The 17,298-nt window shown below is 52.5% G+C and overlaps 1 protein-coding gene across 3 annotated transcripts in view; it reads left to right on the top strand.

The window, feature by feature from the left end:
- The window catches only part of Galphai (G protein alpha i subunit), a 264,680-nt gene that overhangs the window by 155,618 nt on the left and 91,764 nt on the right, over positions 1–17,298 (top strand). Inside the window, exon 1 of one of the 3 annotated variants that reach the window (XM_069306518.1) lies at positions 5,930–6,122. The exons of 1 other annotated variant lie outside the window; for it this stretch is intronic. The gene's annotated coding sequence lies outside the window, so the exon portion shown is untranslated. Of the gene's footprint in view, positions 1–5,929; positions 6,123–17,298 lie in introns of those variants that run through there. One more of the 3 variants, XM_069306517.1, reaches the window with a different exon arrangement.

Raw genomic sequence — 17,298 nt, 5'->3', positions numbered from 1 at the left:
GGTAAGGTAGTAGTGGCGGCGGCGGGAGGGAGTGCCAGTTCCAACACCAATATTTGTGCGTTCTTCTCCTCACTTGCACAACTACTACTAACATCAAAGGTAATATTATTCATATCTATTTTTTTAATTCTGTATGCCGTTATACTTTAACTTTTGTTACAACATTTGTCACTACAGAAGGCTGAGCACTGCTAACACTACTAGAAAGTTCACTTTCCTGACTATCCTCTATCATCGATTCTTCATGTTCTTCCTTACTTTCTTCTAAGCCCGTTTCACGTCCCGTTTCACCACCATCTTCACCCCGTCTACCCTCCATAGCAAACTTTTCTAATGCTTCAATCCTCTTGTCTAGCTTTTTCAGTTATTCCAAGACTTGAGTACCAACCTCCGAGTTCACTATATTATTAAGAACCTTATCTCCGCAAGGGTTCATTTTTTCCAGCTGCGTTACTAGGCTCGCCTTAATTAATAACTGTCGCCACTCCTTTCTCCCAAACTTTTGTCATTCAAAAGGTTTGAATGACCTATCGTTGGCTTTCCGCTGTTTAATCCTTGTTCCTGCTGCACAATCTTGCCTTCCTTCGGGGCTACATCTATCCTGCTTGAAGGAGCCGGTCTGCTGGAGTCTCTCAGATGAGGCTTCGTGGGACATAGAGGAACCAGCACTGTGCACGCCTTGACAGTTGCAACATTATGGCAATACTTTTTCATCTTTTTCAGTGTTGACTCTACACTCTCGCCAGTCATGTTTCTTACCACAATACCGACATCTGGGGACAAACTGGCGGGTGGCAGTAGTACTGGGGGCTGGTGCGGCGGGAGGCAGTAGTACTGGTGGCTGGGGCGGCGGGTGGCAGTATTACTGGTGGCTGGGGCGGCGGGTGGCAGTAGTACTGGCGGCTGGGGCGGCGGGTGGCAGTAGTACTGGGGGCTGGGGCGGCGGGAGGCAGCAGTACTGGTGGCTGGGGCGGCGGGTGGCAGTAGTACTGGTGGCTGGGGCGCAGGAGGCAGCAGTACTGGTGGCTGGGGCGGCGGGTGGCAGTAGTACTGGTGGCTGGGGCGGCGGGTGGCAGTAGTACTGGTGGCTGGGGCGGCGGGTGGCAGTAGTACTGGTGGCTGGGGCGGCGGGAGGCAGCAGTACTGGTGGCTGGGGCGGCAGTAGTACTGGTGGCTGGGGCGGCAGTAGTACTGGTGGCTGGGGCGGCGGGTGGCAGTAGTACTGGTGGCTGGGGCGGCGGGAGGCAGCAGTACTGGTGGCTGGGGCGGCGGGTGGCAGCAGTACTGGTGGCTGGGGCGGCGGGAGGCAGCAGTACTGGTGGCTGGGGCGGCGGGTGGCAGCAGTACTGGTAGCTGGGGCGGCGGGTGGCAGCAGTACTGGTGGCTGGGGCGGCGGGTGGCAGCAGTACTGGTGGCTGGGGCGGTGGGTGGCAGTAGTACTGGTGGCTGGGGCGGCGGGTGGCAGTAGTACTGGTGGCTGGAGCGGCGGGAGGCAGCAGTACTGGTGGCTGGGGCGGCGGGAGGCAGCAGTACTGGTGGCTGGGGCGGCGGGAGGCAGTAGTACTGGTGGCTGGGGCGGCGGGTGGCAGTAGTACTGGTGGCTGGGGCGGCGGGTGGCAGCAGTACTGGTGGCTGGGGCGGCGGGAGGCAGCAGTACTGGTGGCTGGGGCGGCGGGTGGCAGTAGTACTGGTGGCTGGGGCGGCAGGAGGCAGTAGTACTGGTGGCTGGGGCGGCGGGTGGCAGTAGTACTGGTGGCTGGGGCGGCGGGTGGCAGTAGTACTGGTGGCTGGGGCGGCGGGTGGCAGTAGTACTGGTGGCTGGGGCGGCGGGAGGCAGCAGTACTGGTGGCTGGGGCGGCGGGTGGCAGTAGTACTGGGGGCTGGGGCGGCGGGAGGCAGCAGTACTGGTGGCTGGGGCGGCGGGAGGCAGCAGTACTGGGGGCTGGGGCGGCGGGAGGCAGTAGTACTGGTGGCTGGGGCGGCGGGTGGCAGTAGTACTGGTGGCTGGGGCGGCGGGTGGCAGTAGTACTGGTGGCTGGGGCGGCGGGTGGCAGTAGTACTGGTGGCTGGGGCGGCGGGAGGCAGCAGTACTGGTGGCTGGGGCGGCAGTAGTACTGGTGGCTGGGGCGGCAGTAGTACTGGTGGCTGGGGCGGCAGTAGTACTGGTGGCTGGGGCGGCGGGTGGCAGTAGTACTGGTGGCTGGGGCGGCGGGAGGCAGCAGTACTGGTGGCTGGGGCGGCGGGAGGCAGCAGTACTGGGGGCTGGGGCGGCGGGAGGCAATAGTACTGGTGGCTGGGGCAGTGGGTGGCAGTAGTACTGGCGGCTGGGGCGGCGGGAGGCAGCAGTACTGGGGGCTGGGGCGGCGGGTGGCAGTAGTACTGGTGGCTGGGGCGGCGGGTGGCAGCAGTACTGGTGGCTGGGGCGGCGGGTGGCAGTAGTACTGGTGGCTGGGGCGGCGGGAGGCAGCAGTACTGGTGGCTGGGGCGGCGGGTGGCAGTAGTACTGGGGGCTGGGGCGGCGGGAGGCAGCAGTACTGGTGGCTGGGACGGCGGGAGGCAGTAGTACTGGCGGCTGGGGCGGCGGGTGGCAGTAGTACTGGTGGCTGGGGCGGCGGGAGGCAGCAGTACTGGTGGCTGGGGCGGCGGGTGGCAGTAGTACTGTGGCTGGGACGGCGGGTGGCAGTAGTACTGGTGGCTGGGGCGGCGGGTGGCAGCAGTACTGGTGGCTGGGACGGCGGGTGGCAGCAGTACTGGTGGCTGGGGCGGCGGGAGGCAGCAGTACTGGTGGCTGGGGCGGCGGGTGGCAGTAGTACTGGTGGCTGGGGAGGCGGGTGGCAGTAGTACTGGTGGCTGGGGCGGCGGGGGGCAGTAGTACTGGTGGCTGGGGCGGCGGGTGGCAGTAGTACTGGGGGCTGGGGCGGCGGGTGGCAGTAGTACTGGTGGCTGGGGCGGCATGAGGCAGCAGTACTGGTGGCTGGGGCGGCGGGTGGCAGTAGTACTGGTGGCTGGGGAGGCGGGAGGCAGTAGTACTGGCGGCTGGGGCGGCGGGTGGCAGCAGTACTGGTGGCTGGGGCGGCATGAGGCAGCAGTACTGGTGGCTGGGACGGCGGGAGGCAGCAGTACTGGTGGCTGGGGCGGCGGGAGGCAGTAGTACTGGTGGCTGGGGCGGCGGGTGGCAGTAGTACTGGTGGCTGGGGCGGCGGGAGGCAGTAGTACTGGTGGCTGGGGCGGCGGGTGGCAGTAGTACTGGTGGCTGGGGCGGCGGGTGGCAGTAGTACTGGTGGCTGGGGCGGCGGGTGGCAGTAGTACTGGTGGCTGGGGCGGCGGGAGGCAGTAGTACTGGTGGCTGGGGCGGCGGGTGGCAGTAGTACTGGTGGCTGGGGCGGCGGGAGGCAGTAGTACTGGTGGCTGGGGCGGCGGGTGGCAGTAGTACTGGTGGCTGGGGCGGCGGGTGGCAGTAGTACTGGTGGCTGGGGCGGCGGGTGGCAGTAGTACTGGTGGCTGGGGCGGCGGGTGGCAGTAGTACTGGCGGCTGGGGCGGCGGGAGGCAGCAGCACTGGTGGCTGGGGCGGCGGGTGGCAGTAGTACTGGCGGCTGGGGCGGCGGGTGGCAGTAGTACTGGTGGCTGGGGCGGCGGATGGCAGCAGTACTGGTGGCTGGGGCGGCGGGTGGCAGTAGTACTGGTGGCTGGGGCGGCGGGTGGCAGTAGTACTGGTGGCTGGGGCGGTGGCAGGCAGTAGTACTGGCGGCTGGGGCGGCGGGTGGCAGCAGTACTGGTGGCTGGGGCGGCGGGTGGCAGCAGTACTGGTGGCTGGGGCGGCGGGTGGCAGCAGTACTGGTGGCTGGGGCGGCGGGTGGCAGTAGTACTTGTGGCTGGGGCGGCGGGTGGCAGCAGTACTGGTGGCTGGGGCGGCGGGTGGCAGCAGTACTGGTGGCTGGGGCGGCGGGAGGCAGCAGTACTGGTGGCTGGGGCGGCGGGAGGCAGTAGTACTGGTGGCTGGGGCGGCGGGTGGCAGTAGTACTGGTGGCTGGGGCGGCGGGTGGCAGTAGTACTGGTGGCTGGGGCGGCGGGTGGCAGCAGTACTGGTGGCTGGGGCGGCGGGAGGCAGTAGTACTGGGGGCTGGGGCGGCGGGTGGCAGTAGTACTGGTGGCTGGGGCGGCGGGAGGCAGCAGTACTGGTGGCTGGGGCGGCGGGTGGCAGTAGTATTGGTGGCTGGGGCGGCGGGTGGCAGCAGTACTGGTGGCTGGGGCGGCGGGTGGCAGTAGTACTGGTGGCTGGGGCGGCGGGAGGCAGCAGTACTGGTGGCTGGGGCGGTGGGTGGCAGTAGTACTGGTGGCTGGGGCGGCGGGTGGCAGTAGTACTGGGGGCTGGGGCGGCGGGTGGCAGTAGTACTGGTGGCTGGGGCGGCGGGAGGCAGCAGTACTGGTGGCTGGGGCGGCGGGAGGCAGTAGTACTGGTGGCTGGGGCGGCGGGTGGCAGTAGTACTGGTGGCTGGGGCGGCGGGAGGCAGCAGTACTGGTGGCTGGGGCGGCGGGAGGCAGCAGTACTGGTGGCTGGGGCGGCGGGAGGCAGTAGTACTGGTGGCTGGGGCGGCGGGTGGCAGTAGTACTGGTGGCTGGGGCGGCGGGTGGCAGTAGTACTGGGGGCTGGGGCGGCGGGTGGCAGGAGTACTGGTGGCTGGGGCGGCGGGAGGCAGCAGTACTGGTGGCTGGGGCGGCGGGAGGCAGTAGTACTGGTGGCTGGGGCGGCGGGTGGCAGTAGTACTGGTGGCTGGGGCGGCGGGAGGCAGCAGTACTGGTGGCTGGGGCGGCGGGAGGCAGCAGTACTGGTGGCTGGGGCGGCGGGAGGTAGCAGTACTGGTGGCTGGGGCGGCGGGTGGCAGTAGTACTGGTGGCTGGGGCGGCGGGTGGCAGTAGTACTGGTGGCTGGGGCGGCGGGTGGCAGTAGTACTGGTGGCTGGGGCGGCGGGTGGCAGTAGTACTGGTGGCTGGGGCGGCGGGAGGGAGCAGTACTGGTGGCTGGGGCGGCGGGTGGCAGTAGTACTGGGGGCTGGGGAGGCGGGTGGCAGCAGTACTGGTGGCCCGGGCGGCATGAGGCAGTAGTACTGGCGGCTGGGGCGGCGGGTGGCAGTAGTACTGGTGGCTGGGGCGGCGGGTGGCAGTAGTACTGGTGGCTGGGGCGGCATGAGGCAGTAGTACTGGCGGCTGGTGGCGGCTAGGGAGAGCGGTGGCTGGTAGTAGTACTGGCGGCTGACGGCGGCTAGGGAGAGCGGCGGCGGGTGGCGGGCAGCAGTACCGGCGGCTGGTAGTAGTACTGGCGGCTGATGGCGGCTAGGGAGAGCGGCGGCGGGTGGCGGGGCAGTAGTACCGGCGGCTGGCGGCGGGTAGGGAGAGCGGCGGCTGGCGGCGGATGGCGGGGCAGTAGTGCCGGCGGCGGGTGGCGGGGCAGTAGTGCCGGCGGCGGGTGGCGGGGCAGTAGTACCGGCGGCGGGTGGCGGCTAGGGAGAGCGGCGGCGGGTGGCGGGTGGCGGGGCAGTAGTACCGGCGGCGGGTGGCGGCTAGGGAGAGCGGCGGGTGGTGGCGGGTGGCGGGGCAGTAGTACCGGCGGGTGGTGGCTAGGGAGAGCGGCGGGTGGTGGCGGGTGGCGGGGCAGTAGTACCGGCGGCGGGTGGCGGCTAGGGAGAGCGGCGGGTGGTGGCGGGTGGCGGGGCAGTAGTACCGGCGGCTGGTGGCGGCTAGGGAGAGCGGCGGGTGGTGGCGGGTGGCGGGGCAGTAGTACCGGCGGCGGGTGGCGGCTAGGGAGAGCGGCGGGTGGTGGCTGGCGGCGGGGCAGTAGTACCGGCGGGTGGTGGCGGGTGGCGGCTAGGGAGAGCGGCGGGTGGTGGCGGGTGGCGGGGCAGTAGTACCGGCGGCGGGCGCGGGGGGGCCGGGGCCGCGTGGCGCTGCAGGCACAGTTCAAAGCCCAACTGGGTGTGAGTGGGAGGTGAGTGAGAGGCGGCCAGCAGGAGCAACAGGTTGACATGTGAGAGTGAGGCCACCCGTCATCTTGTGCTGTGTGTGTGTCCCGCAGGAGACGCTCACCACCCCAGCGGCCACCAGCCGCCGACATCTTGCAGTATTGGTGAGTCCTGGGAAGATGGCGGCGGCGGCCCCACCTCTCCCTCCTCCACTTTGTTTACTGTGGTGGGGCGGCGTCCCTCCACCGCTGCTAACTGTCACTGGCTCCTTCCTGGCCCCTGGGGTGGGTCTTGTTGGCCCCTGGTGGGGTCCTGCTGGTCCCTGGTGGGGTCCTGCTGGTCCTGGGGGCGGTCTTGTTGGTCCTGGGGTGGGTGGGTGTTGTTGGTCCCTGGTCGGGTGTTGTTGGTCCCTGGTGGGGTCCTGCTGGTCCTGGGGGCGGTCTTGTTGGTCCCTGGTGGGGTCCTGCTGGTCCCTGGTGGGGTCCTGCTGGTCCTGGGGGCGGTCTTGTTGGTCCTGGGGTGGGTGGGTGTTGTTGGTCCCTGGTGGGGTGTTGTTGGTCCCTGGTGGGGTGTTGTTGGTCCCTGGTGGGGTGTTGTTGGTCCCTGGTGGGGTGTTGTTGGTCCCTGGTGGGGTCCTGCTGGTCCCTGGTGGGGTCCTGCTGGTCCTGGGGGCGGTCTTGTTGGTCCTGGGGTGGGTGGGTGTTGTTGGTCCCTGGTGGGGTCTTGTTGGTCCCTGGTGGGGTCCTGCTGGTCCCTGGTGGGGTCCTGCTGGTCCTGGGGGCGGTCTTGTTGGTCCTGGGGTGGGTGGGTGTTGTTGGTCCCTGGTGGGGTGTTGTTGGTCCCTGGTGGGGTCCTGCTGGTCCTGGGGGCGGTCTTGTTGGTCCTGGGGTGGGTGGGGTCTTGTTGGTCCTGGGGTGGGTGGGGTCTTGTTGGTCCTGGGGTGGGTGGGTGTTGTTGGTCCCTGGTGGGGTCCTGCTGGTCCTGGGGGCGGTCTTGTTGGTCCTGGGGTGGGTGGGTGTTGTTGGTCCCTGGTGGGGTGTTGTTGGTCCCTGGTGGGGTCCTGCTGGTCCCTGGTGGGGTCCTGCTGGTCCTGGGGGCGGTCTTGTTGGTCCTGGGGTAGGTGGGTGTTGTTGGTCCCTGGTGGGGTCCTGCTGGTCCTTGGTGGGGTGTTGTTGGTCCCTGGTGGGGTCCTGCTGGTCCCTGGTGGGGTCCTGCTGGTCCTGGGGGCGGTCTTGTTGGTCCTGGGGTGGGTGGGTGTTGTTGGTCCCTGGTGGGGTGTTGTTGGTCCCTGGTGGGGTGTTGTTGGTCCCTGGTGGGGTCCTGCTGGTCCTGGGGGCGGTCTTGTTGGTCCTGGGGTGGGTGGGTGTTGTTGGTCCTGGGGTGGGTAGGTCTTGTTGGTCCTGGGGTGGGTGGGTGGTGTTGGTCCTGGGGTGGGTGGGGTCTTGTTGGTCCTGGGGTGGGTGGGGTCTTGTTGGTCCTGGGGTGGGTGGGTGGTGTTGGTCCTGGGGTGGGTGGGGTCTTGTTGGTCCTGGGGTGGGTGGGTGGTGTTGGTCCTGGGGTGGGTGGGTGGTGTTGGTCCTGGCCTGGGGTGGGTGTTACTGGCCCTGAGTGGGTGTTCCTGGCCCTGGGTGGGTGTTGGCCCACAAGGATCTTCTTGGCCCGTAATGGGTGTTGGCCTGGATGTGTGGGTGTGTATTGTTGCACTGACCTGTGTTTGTGAGTGTTGCACTGACCTGTGTTTATGTGAGTGTTGCACTGACCTGTGTTTATGTGAGTGTTGCACTGACCTGTGTTTGTGAGTGTTGCACTGACCTGTGTTTATGTGAGTGTTGCACTGACCTGTGTTTATGTGAGTGTTGCACTGACCTGTGTTTATGTGAGTGTTGCACTGACCTGTGTTTATGTGAGTGTTGCACTGACCTGTGTTTATGTGAGTGTTGCACTGACCTGTGTTTATGTGAGTGTTGCACTGACCTGTGTTTATGTGAGTGTTGCACTGACCTGTGTTTATGTGAGTGTTGCACTGACCTGTGTTTATGTGAGTGTTGCACTGACCTGTGTTTATGTGAGTGTTGCACTGACCTGTGTTTATGTGAGTGTTGCACTGACCTGTGTTTATGTGAGTGTTGCACTGACCTGTGTTTATGTGAGTGTTGCACTGACCTGTGTTTATGTGAGTGTTGCACTGACCTGTGTTTATGTGAGTGTTGCACTGACCTGTGTTTATGTGAGTGTTGCACTGACCTGTGTTTATGTGAGTGTTGCACTGACCTGTGTTTATGTGAGTGTTGCACTGACCTGTGTTTATGTGAGTGTTGCACTGACCTGTGTTTATGTGAGTGTTGCACTGACCTGTGTTTATGTGAGTGTTGCACTGACCTGTGTTTATGTGAGTGTTGCACTGACCTGTGTTTATGTGAGTGTTGCACTGACCTGTGTTTATGTGAGTGTTGCACTGACCTGTGTTTATGTGAGTGTTGCACTGACCTGTGTTTATGTGAGTGTTGCACTGACCTGTGTTTATGTGAGTGTTGCACTGACCTGTGTTTATGTGAGTGTTGCACTGACCTGTGTTTATGTGAGTGTTGCACTGACCTGTGTTTATGTGAGTGTTGCACTGACCTGTGTTTATGTGAGTGTTGCACTGACCTGTGTTTATGTGAGTGTTGCACTGACCTGTGTTTATGTGAGTGTTGCACTGACCTGTGTTTATGTGAGTGTTGCACTGACCTGTGTTTATGTGAGTGTTGCACTGACCTGTGTTTATGTGAGTGTTGCACTGACCTGTGTTTATGTGAGTGTTGCACTGACCTGTGTTTATGTGAGTGTTGCACTGACCTGTGTTTATGTGAGTGTTGCACTGACCTGTGTTTATGTGAGTGTTGCACTGACCTGTGTTTATGTGAGTGTTGCACTGACCTGTGTTTATGTGAGTGTTGCACTGACCTGTGTTTATGTGAGTGTTGCACTGACCTGTGTTTATGTGAGTGTTGCACTGACCTGTGTTTATGTGAGTGTTGCACTGACCTGTGTTTATGTGAGTGTTGCACTGACCTGTGTTTATGTGAGTGTTGCACTGACCTGTGTTTATGTGAGTGTTGCACTGACCTGTGTTTATGTGAGTGTTGCACTGACCTGTGTTTATGTGAGTGTTGCACTGACCTGTGTTTATGTGAGTGTTGCACTGACCTGTGTTTATGTGAGTGTTGCACTGACCTGTGTTTATGTGAGTGTTGCACTGACCTGTGTTTATGTGAGTGTTGCACTGACCTGTGTTTATGTGAGTGTTGCACTGACCTGTGTTTATGTGAGTGTTGCACTGACCTGTGTTTATGTGAGTGTTGCACTGACCTGTGTTTATGTGAGTGTTGCACTGACCTGTGTTTATGTGAGTGTTGCACTGACCTGTGTTTATGTGAGTGTTGCACTGACCTGTGTTTATGTGAGTGTTGCACTGACCTGTGTTTATGTGAGTGTTGCACTGACCTGTGTTTATGTGAGTGTTGCACTGACCTGTGTTTATGTGAGTGTTGCACCTGACCTGTGTTTATGTGAGTGTTGCACCTGACCTGTGTTTATGTGAGTGTTGCACTGACCTGTGTTTATGTGAGTGTTGCACTGACCTGTGTTTATGTGAGTGTTGCACTGACCTGTGTTTATGTGAGTGTTGCACTGACCTGTGTTTATGTGAGTGTTGCACTGACCTGTGTTTATGTGAGTGTTGCACTGACCTGTGTTTATGTGAGTGTTGCACTGACCTGTGTTTATGTGAGTGTTGCACTGACCTGTGTTTATGTGAGTGTTGCACTGACCTGTGTTTATGTGAGTGTTGCACTGACCTGTGTTTATGTGAGTGTTGCACTGACCTGTGTTTATGTGAGTGTTGCACTGACCTGTGTTTATGTGAGTGTTGCACTGACCTGTGTTTATGTGAGTGTTGCACTGACCTGTGTTTATGTGAGTGTTGCACTGACCTGTGTTTATGTGAGTGTTGCACTGACCTGTGTTTATGTGAGTGTTGCATCAACCTGTGTTTATGTGAGTGTTGCATCAACCTGTGTTTATGTGAGTGTTGCACCAACCTGTGTTAATGCGAGTGGTGCACTGCAGCCGTGTTTATGCGAGAGATGTACAGGCTTGTGTATATGCGAGTGGTTCACCGAGCCGTGTGTATGCGAGTGGTGCACCGAGCCGTGTGTATGCGAGTGGTGCACCGAGCCGTGTGTATGCGAGTGGTGCACCGAGCCGTGTGTATGCGAGTGGTGCACCGAGCCGTGTGTATGCGAGTGGTGCACCGAGCCGTGTGTATGCGAGTGGTGCACCGAGCCGTGTGTATGCGAGTGGTGCACCGAGCCGTGTGTATGCGAGTGATGCACCGAGCCGTGTTTCTGGTGCTCTTACAACCTGCTCCTCACCATTCCAGGATGATGGTATGCTTGGTCAGCAGCCTTGTGTCTAGCTTTTGTCAAGTCCTGGAGCTGCCTTGGTTTGGCTCACCTATTAGTGGGTGTGGCCTCCCACCTACATCACCCTTCCCCTTGTACACCACCCTCCCCCTTGTACGCCACTCTTCCCATTGTACACCACTCTCCTCATATACTCTGTCCTTGTTACTAGTGATCTTTTTAGTATTTGCTTGTGGGGACTCTTCTCTGGGTTAGGATGTGTGGAACAATCACCAGTCTTGCTGGGCCTCTAAGCTAGGGCTTGTCAGAAATTGATTACTGTTTACCTGTTTAGGTACAGTACCTTTTTGAGCTGTAGTATTTAAAACATTCCATGATGTCGCTTAACATGCGGAACTAAAAATCACTACCGCCTCTCGATAAGAACATAAGAATTAATGAAACTGCAGAATTCCTTTTTGCCCACACGTTGGAGCTCCTATTTATATTCACCCAGACTCATTCCATATATATGTTTAGCTGATCAAGGAATGTTTTTTAGTTTGTGACGTGTTAGTTTTATATGTTCTCATGATTGTAATTTGTCTTTTCAAGTTACACAAATATTGGGTCTTGGACAAATAACGCATCACATTTACAATGTTTTTGAACATTTTCTTTATTTCTTTTTTTTTTATGATAAATGTTTAGTCATTTTCTGTACAGGTACTTCACACATCTTGTTTTGTCAATGTCTTTTAATCTTAAAAGCTGCATTTTGTAACTTTTGCCCCCACAACACTTTATAATTTACTTAACATATTTATAATATATATTATGGGTTTGGTTTGGCTTAAGATAGGCTAAGTTAAAAAATATTATGCACACTGTACTCGCCTAATTGCACTCACTGTACATTAGCATAACTGCTAATACATGTACACTATTGAAAGTCTATTAGTTACCTTCTTGGATATGTATGGTTCTTGCTGGATAGTAGATAATACACGATTGATGACTAAAGCAGTTTATTATTCAGCACTTCGGGGAGCTAATTTATCGGTGGCATTATTGATAGCCTCAAACACTTCATCAATTTCATCTTTAACTCCAAAATTTTGTTGCTTGATGGTCGGTTTAGTATGCTCGGGGGCAAAATTAAAGTTCCAAAAGCAATCATTTTGGCCATGGCTTGGGGGGTCCTTATCAACCCATGAGGAACTAAGCATGGCAGTCTCCAAGGCATACAGATACTGATCGAGACGGCTAGCAAACGCATTAAACGATTCTCCAGGCTGCATGGTGGCATTGGCAATTTTCTTGACTAACCTATACGGGTCGAGGTCTCCTTTGTTAACAAAGCGCCGGCAAATGAAATCCTTAATTTCTGACCATGACTGTAGGCTAACAATGGCTTTCTTGTCTACCACAAAATGTGCATCACCTTTGGTTGTGTCATCGGCTGAGAGAGCAATTGCCAAATATTCGGCATCAATAGGCTCAGAAAAACGGGCCTTGGTTTTTGCCTCAACCTTGCTAAAACAGGACTCTTAACAAGTGGGATTCGCCAGCAAAAAGTGAAATAGCCATTTCCTGAGCTGACCTCTGGACAGGAGCACAAGCAATTGCTCCATTGCAGGCAGAAGTAGTTGCAACAGTGGAAGGCATTGTCACAGCCGTGGAAGTAATGTTTGAATGCAGATTATAATTAAGTGCACCAGGCATCAGAAGTAGAATACACGAAAATAAACACTCAAAAAAATATCAAACTTGGCTAATGTAAGGAAATGACAGAAATAAAATTATTAAATTGGGCTAGGCAACAAAATAATTAAAAACAAGCAAAATTGTGACTTAGCAATCTGGTATGAAAATGGCTGGAATTAGAGGTACTGTACAGTATATAAATTAATTAAACCAGGCTAAGCATTGCAAATTAAATCATAAAACTGGGAAGTGCAATTGCAATTTTGATAAAAAAAAATTCAACACAACAAGTGGCAATACAGGAAATATGGATGTAGCACAGAAACTGGACACAGGTGTATGTGTCCATAAATTGCTATGGTAAAAATTATAATATGAAATGTTGAAAGAATAAATTTCAAACTAAGGTCTGGAGGAATTAAAAAAAATTCTATTGGGCAAATCCTTGACTGCTACTAAAACAATGATTTTTTACTTCTCTGGACTTTGAATTTACTAATAACACTCTAGTAGCACAATTAATACTCAATGAAATTACTGTGAGAAGCAGGAATGTTGAAAATGACTCGGAAACAGTGTGAGTGGAGTATGTAACCAGCTCCCATATTTAAAAAGTCACTGAATGGTTAATACATGTGATGTTGTGGATATTATTATGTAAATCACTGTTAGAACAGGGCACAGGAAGGCTCATCTATCAATTACTTATCTCAGGGGTGCAATTCTTGAGAATCGCCAGTAGCCAAAATAGGAGAAACGTCATGACAGTGTGTGAAGAGCACATGCAGGGTTTGTTTTCGTTTTGGTGCAGCAGACAGCGCTCCTAGCGGCCATGCCCGAAGCTCTTCTGGGACCCTGTACTGGAATTGATGTTAGAAGCGGGACGATAAACTCCGAGACGACAATATTACGTCGATGGTGGTGGAGGAAGCACGATTTGTGAGGCAGGAGTTCACAGCAAAATGATGTAGCAGGGGGCTATTGTGATGGTGAGAGGAGGCGAGGCGTGTGTAAGCTGGTGGCGACACCTAGTCAGACAATTGTAGTCCACCAATTATTCTCAAATATCTGTACAACACACACAAGATGATTAGTTGATACTTGCGACAATGACTGACGGGGATTGCAGTAGCTAGAACACTCACAAGGCTTGATGTTGTCGGCTTGGGTGATGATTGTGGTGGTGGCACATGTTCCAAGATGGCGCGGGAAATTCAAAAATGGCTGGCGGCACAAATTCCTCTCCCCTCACTGATGAAATTGCGTTCTCAGATGCAAATATTGCGCCTTACTTCAGATAACGTCGACCTAGAGTAGTAGCTGATGGTAGGACCCCAGACTGGCACAATAATTGATGAATATTGATGCGTGGGTGGGGTGAGGTGGCGGTAGCGGAGGCGGCGGATGACGGCTGGAAACACGTGGCTATTTGGGTACTTGAATTTTCGATTACCAGAAAATTAATTCTGGATCCCACAGCTGCTACCAGTATTAGTTACCTTCTTGGATTTGTATGGTTCTTGCTGGATAGTAGATAATACACGATTGATGACTTCAGCAGTTTATTGAGGAAGGTAACAAGTTGGATATCTGGCCTGCCGAGGTCCTACCTAACTCTGAGGTCTGTGAGATACTGGCTCATCACCAGAACGGCTAGTCTCAGCTCTGTAGAGAAGGACGTCAGAGGCTTACTTGATTGTGATTGGCTACATTCCAACCTTCATACAATTTGAATACAGGTACTAACAAATCAGTAGGAGCCATAATAAGGACTCAAACATATACTCTGGGTATGCTTGAGGTTTGAATTCTCGTCACGGATCTTTCTGATTTTCTCATTGACACATCACATTAATGTGACCTCTGTTCAATGCGAATGTTGTCGATATCATGTTGCACCAAAAGAGTTGACTTATGAATGCTTCAGTGAATATCGCTGCAGGAAACATGATGAGCTTGATAGCACCACTTAAGTATTTTTGTACATCTGTTTACACATACTCTGGGGCTTTATAACACTGTAGCTGTTTTGCAACATTCATTCAGTGTGAAGATGAGATGTTTGCTTGAGTTTTTAAACAGCGTAAGCTGAAAAATTAATTTTTACATTTTTGTTTTTAAATTATTTAGCTAGGTGTAGCCAGGAGGCAGGGGGCCAAAATTCATCTTTGGGGTCAGAATGTGACCCTGACATACTATTCTCTCTTACACTGTGGCAACCCTGACATGCTATTCCCTCTTACATGGTGGCAACCCTGACTAGCCTGTGTCTGTCATATACCCCAGATCATTCCCTCTGCAAAGTTTGGTGAGGCTATTTCCAAGTGTCTGGTCTTCAACCTTGGACAGGCAGACAGACACATTCTATCTTATAGATATAGATAATTTCTTTGACATTAACCCTTAAACTGTGCATGGCGTATATACAGTATACGCCAAGGGCCGATGGTACCAAGTTAAATTTTTCAAACTTGTTCTAACGCTTTCAAATTTTTTGTGCATAATCTACTAGGCAAACACTCCAACTTTGTCTAAATGACCGTCAACCTAACTTGAAAAACAAGAAAATTAAAAATTATAAAATTTAATATTGAAAATTTCAGATTTTCAGATCAGCTGCAAAAATATTTAATATCGCCAATTGTTCATTAAGTGTTATTATGCTCTCAAAATAGTAAATAATCTTCATTTGAATAAACTTAGAATATCGATTTTCAGTTTAGTTTACTGTAAAAAAAAATCTTCAAGATGGGATTTGAAATATGCACCAAATTCAGACAACAAAATTTATAACTCAAAACGTTTAGTGTTTATGAAAAATCCATCCTAATAGGATTGTAGAACAGACAGCGGGGCACACTCTACGTAAAAATGGTGAGAATCGGTCAGAAACTGAATTTTTTGAAGCTGACTCAATGTTGAAACTCTAGTTTTAGAGATAATTGAAGTTGAAGTTATCGACAATGTATAAGGTAGTTCTAATTCATTAATTTACTTGTATGTTTTAATAAACATTGTTTGGCATTCGTACTCGAATATGTGAAAGTTGCAGGTCAATACATGTTGAAATGAAGTCAAAGAAAAAATAACCCCCCCAAAAAACAAAATATAGGAATAATTATAATACTGTATAATGATTTAGGGGATACAGGCATACCTCAGAATAAGAGTTTAATCCGTTCCTGGAGACGCCTCGCCTTCCGAAAACCTCGCATACAGGGACAATCGCATTCCGAGGTACCACTGTATATTTAGGATATACATTATATAAGTCAAAAAGCCCTACTCTGGTCCCTAATTATCAAAACAATCTAAAGAAACAAGGAAAATAGTTTGAAATCTGTGAAAAAATCAGCCCCCCCCCAAAATTCAAAGTACCAAGTTCTGATAGTTATGACTGATTTATTTGTTGATCAATTTAATTCTTTCTTCACATAGTTATGGAAAAGTATGCATTCTCCCTCTTGTAGAGGTTACAACAAAATAACAAATAAACAAAGACAAAAAAAGAAATACCCCCCCCCCCAAAAAAAAAAAAAAATTGTGGACATTGGTGAAAGTAACAGGTATTACTATTGAACAATGTATGATATATCACAAAATAGAGCATAATAACATACTTACTCATTATTATTTGTGTTATTATGTATTACTCAGCAATGCTATAAAAGCACCAACTGCATATCCACTTTGTGGCCACTTTTAACTACTATTGTTCTTCTTTGTGCATCGGACAGGTGCTTGCATCTCCTTATTACTGCATTATCACTCAGTTCCAGTTAATAGGAGCTGTTCTCCTTATCAACAAAACATTCTTCTTTTTAATTAAGAAAAATTGTCTAAAATCCATTTCTGAAAATATTGGGATGAAACTTTCACAACGCTGAAGCCAATAAGTTGGAGATTTGTTTAACATTTAATATTAATTTTCACATAATTCAAATATATTTTCACCCAGCCCAAGCTTATACCCCCATTTACATCCCAGGCTGTTGCAGTGTAAGGGTTAATGAACAGAAATGGACATAACTCAAATTTTTTGATTATTGTGTTTACTTTTATATGAACTTATCTATTACACGAGGCATAATTTTTACATCAGAGTAAAGTTCTCATAATTTTTACATCAGAGTAAAGTTCTCATAATTTTTACATCAGAGTAAAGTTCTTTTTATTAGACATAAATAATGATGAATATAATTGAATGGAAAGAATTCAAATCTGGATTTGGGTCTTTGGATAGGGAAAGTTGACTGGGCACCATCCTTAACTCTTCACCCCGTTTATCCAGCATGTAATTGGTTACCTGGTCATAAAACGTGTCTTGTCGTGTTCTCGAGAAAACTAGGTAGGGGTAAAGCTTGAGATTAGTTATGGAAAGCTCTTTGTCTGCTAACAGGTGTCAGAAGTTGTCTTCTATAGCCACCTGTAGCAAAAAATAGTGAATGTAGCATAATTAAAACCCAACTATTGCCATATTTTCCAAGATAGTGCCTAAATGGCTTGAGGTTTGAAGTGCCTCTTTCTAAAATTTCTAACTTTCTAATGTTTACAACAGCTATACAATTTGGTGCTTGGGGTTGATCACAAAGTGCAGAATTTATATCTGTTTTTACTCTGTGCTATTTGACTTTTGATGCAATTCAGGGTGAAACTTATCAGCTTCTGTGACTTCTGTCTTACCGCTACTTTTATGTCTCTTGCTCTCAGAAGCTTGGGAGCTGCTTCCCACTTCTCACATGGATGTGGGAAGCACCTCTCATGTAGCACTTAATGGTCGATAAATATCTGTGCTGATGCTCTACTAGAGTGGTACCTCAGCTTACGAATTTAATGCGTTCCCAGAGACGGTTTGTAACCTGAAAATTCGTAAACTGAAGCACATTTTCCCATAAGAAATAATGTAAATTGAATTAATCCGTTCCACACTCCCAAAAATATTAATTTAACATCAAAGTAAATTTTATATTTTATTCACCCAAATCTTTAGTATGTACAAGTTATTGCTTACCTTTATTGATGACTCTTGTTGGCCTATGGGAGACAGTGATGAGGGGGAGGTGAGGTGTTAGTGTTTGGAAGGGGGAGTCCCCTTCCATTATAGCATCAGGTGGTGATGACTTCTCTGGGGGTACTCTCACTGCCATGTTTTGCCTACATACCACTAGGACCTGCTTGTGGCTCACTGCTTGTTTTTCTCACTAAAAATCCATCCATAGAGGCTTGTTTTTTCCCTACGTTGTAACAC

The sequence above is a fragment of the Procambarus clarkii genome, chromosome 58 (assembly GCF_040958095.1).
Source record: "Procambarus clarkii isolate CNS0578487 chromosome 58, FALCON_Pclarkii_2.0, whole genome shotgun sequence".
NCBI classification, from domain to species: Eukaryota; Metazoa; Arthropoda; class Malacostraca; order Decapoda; family Cambaridae; genus Procambarus; species Procambarus clarkii.
This window is presented reverse-complemented; position numbering and strand designations above follow the sequence as displayed.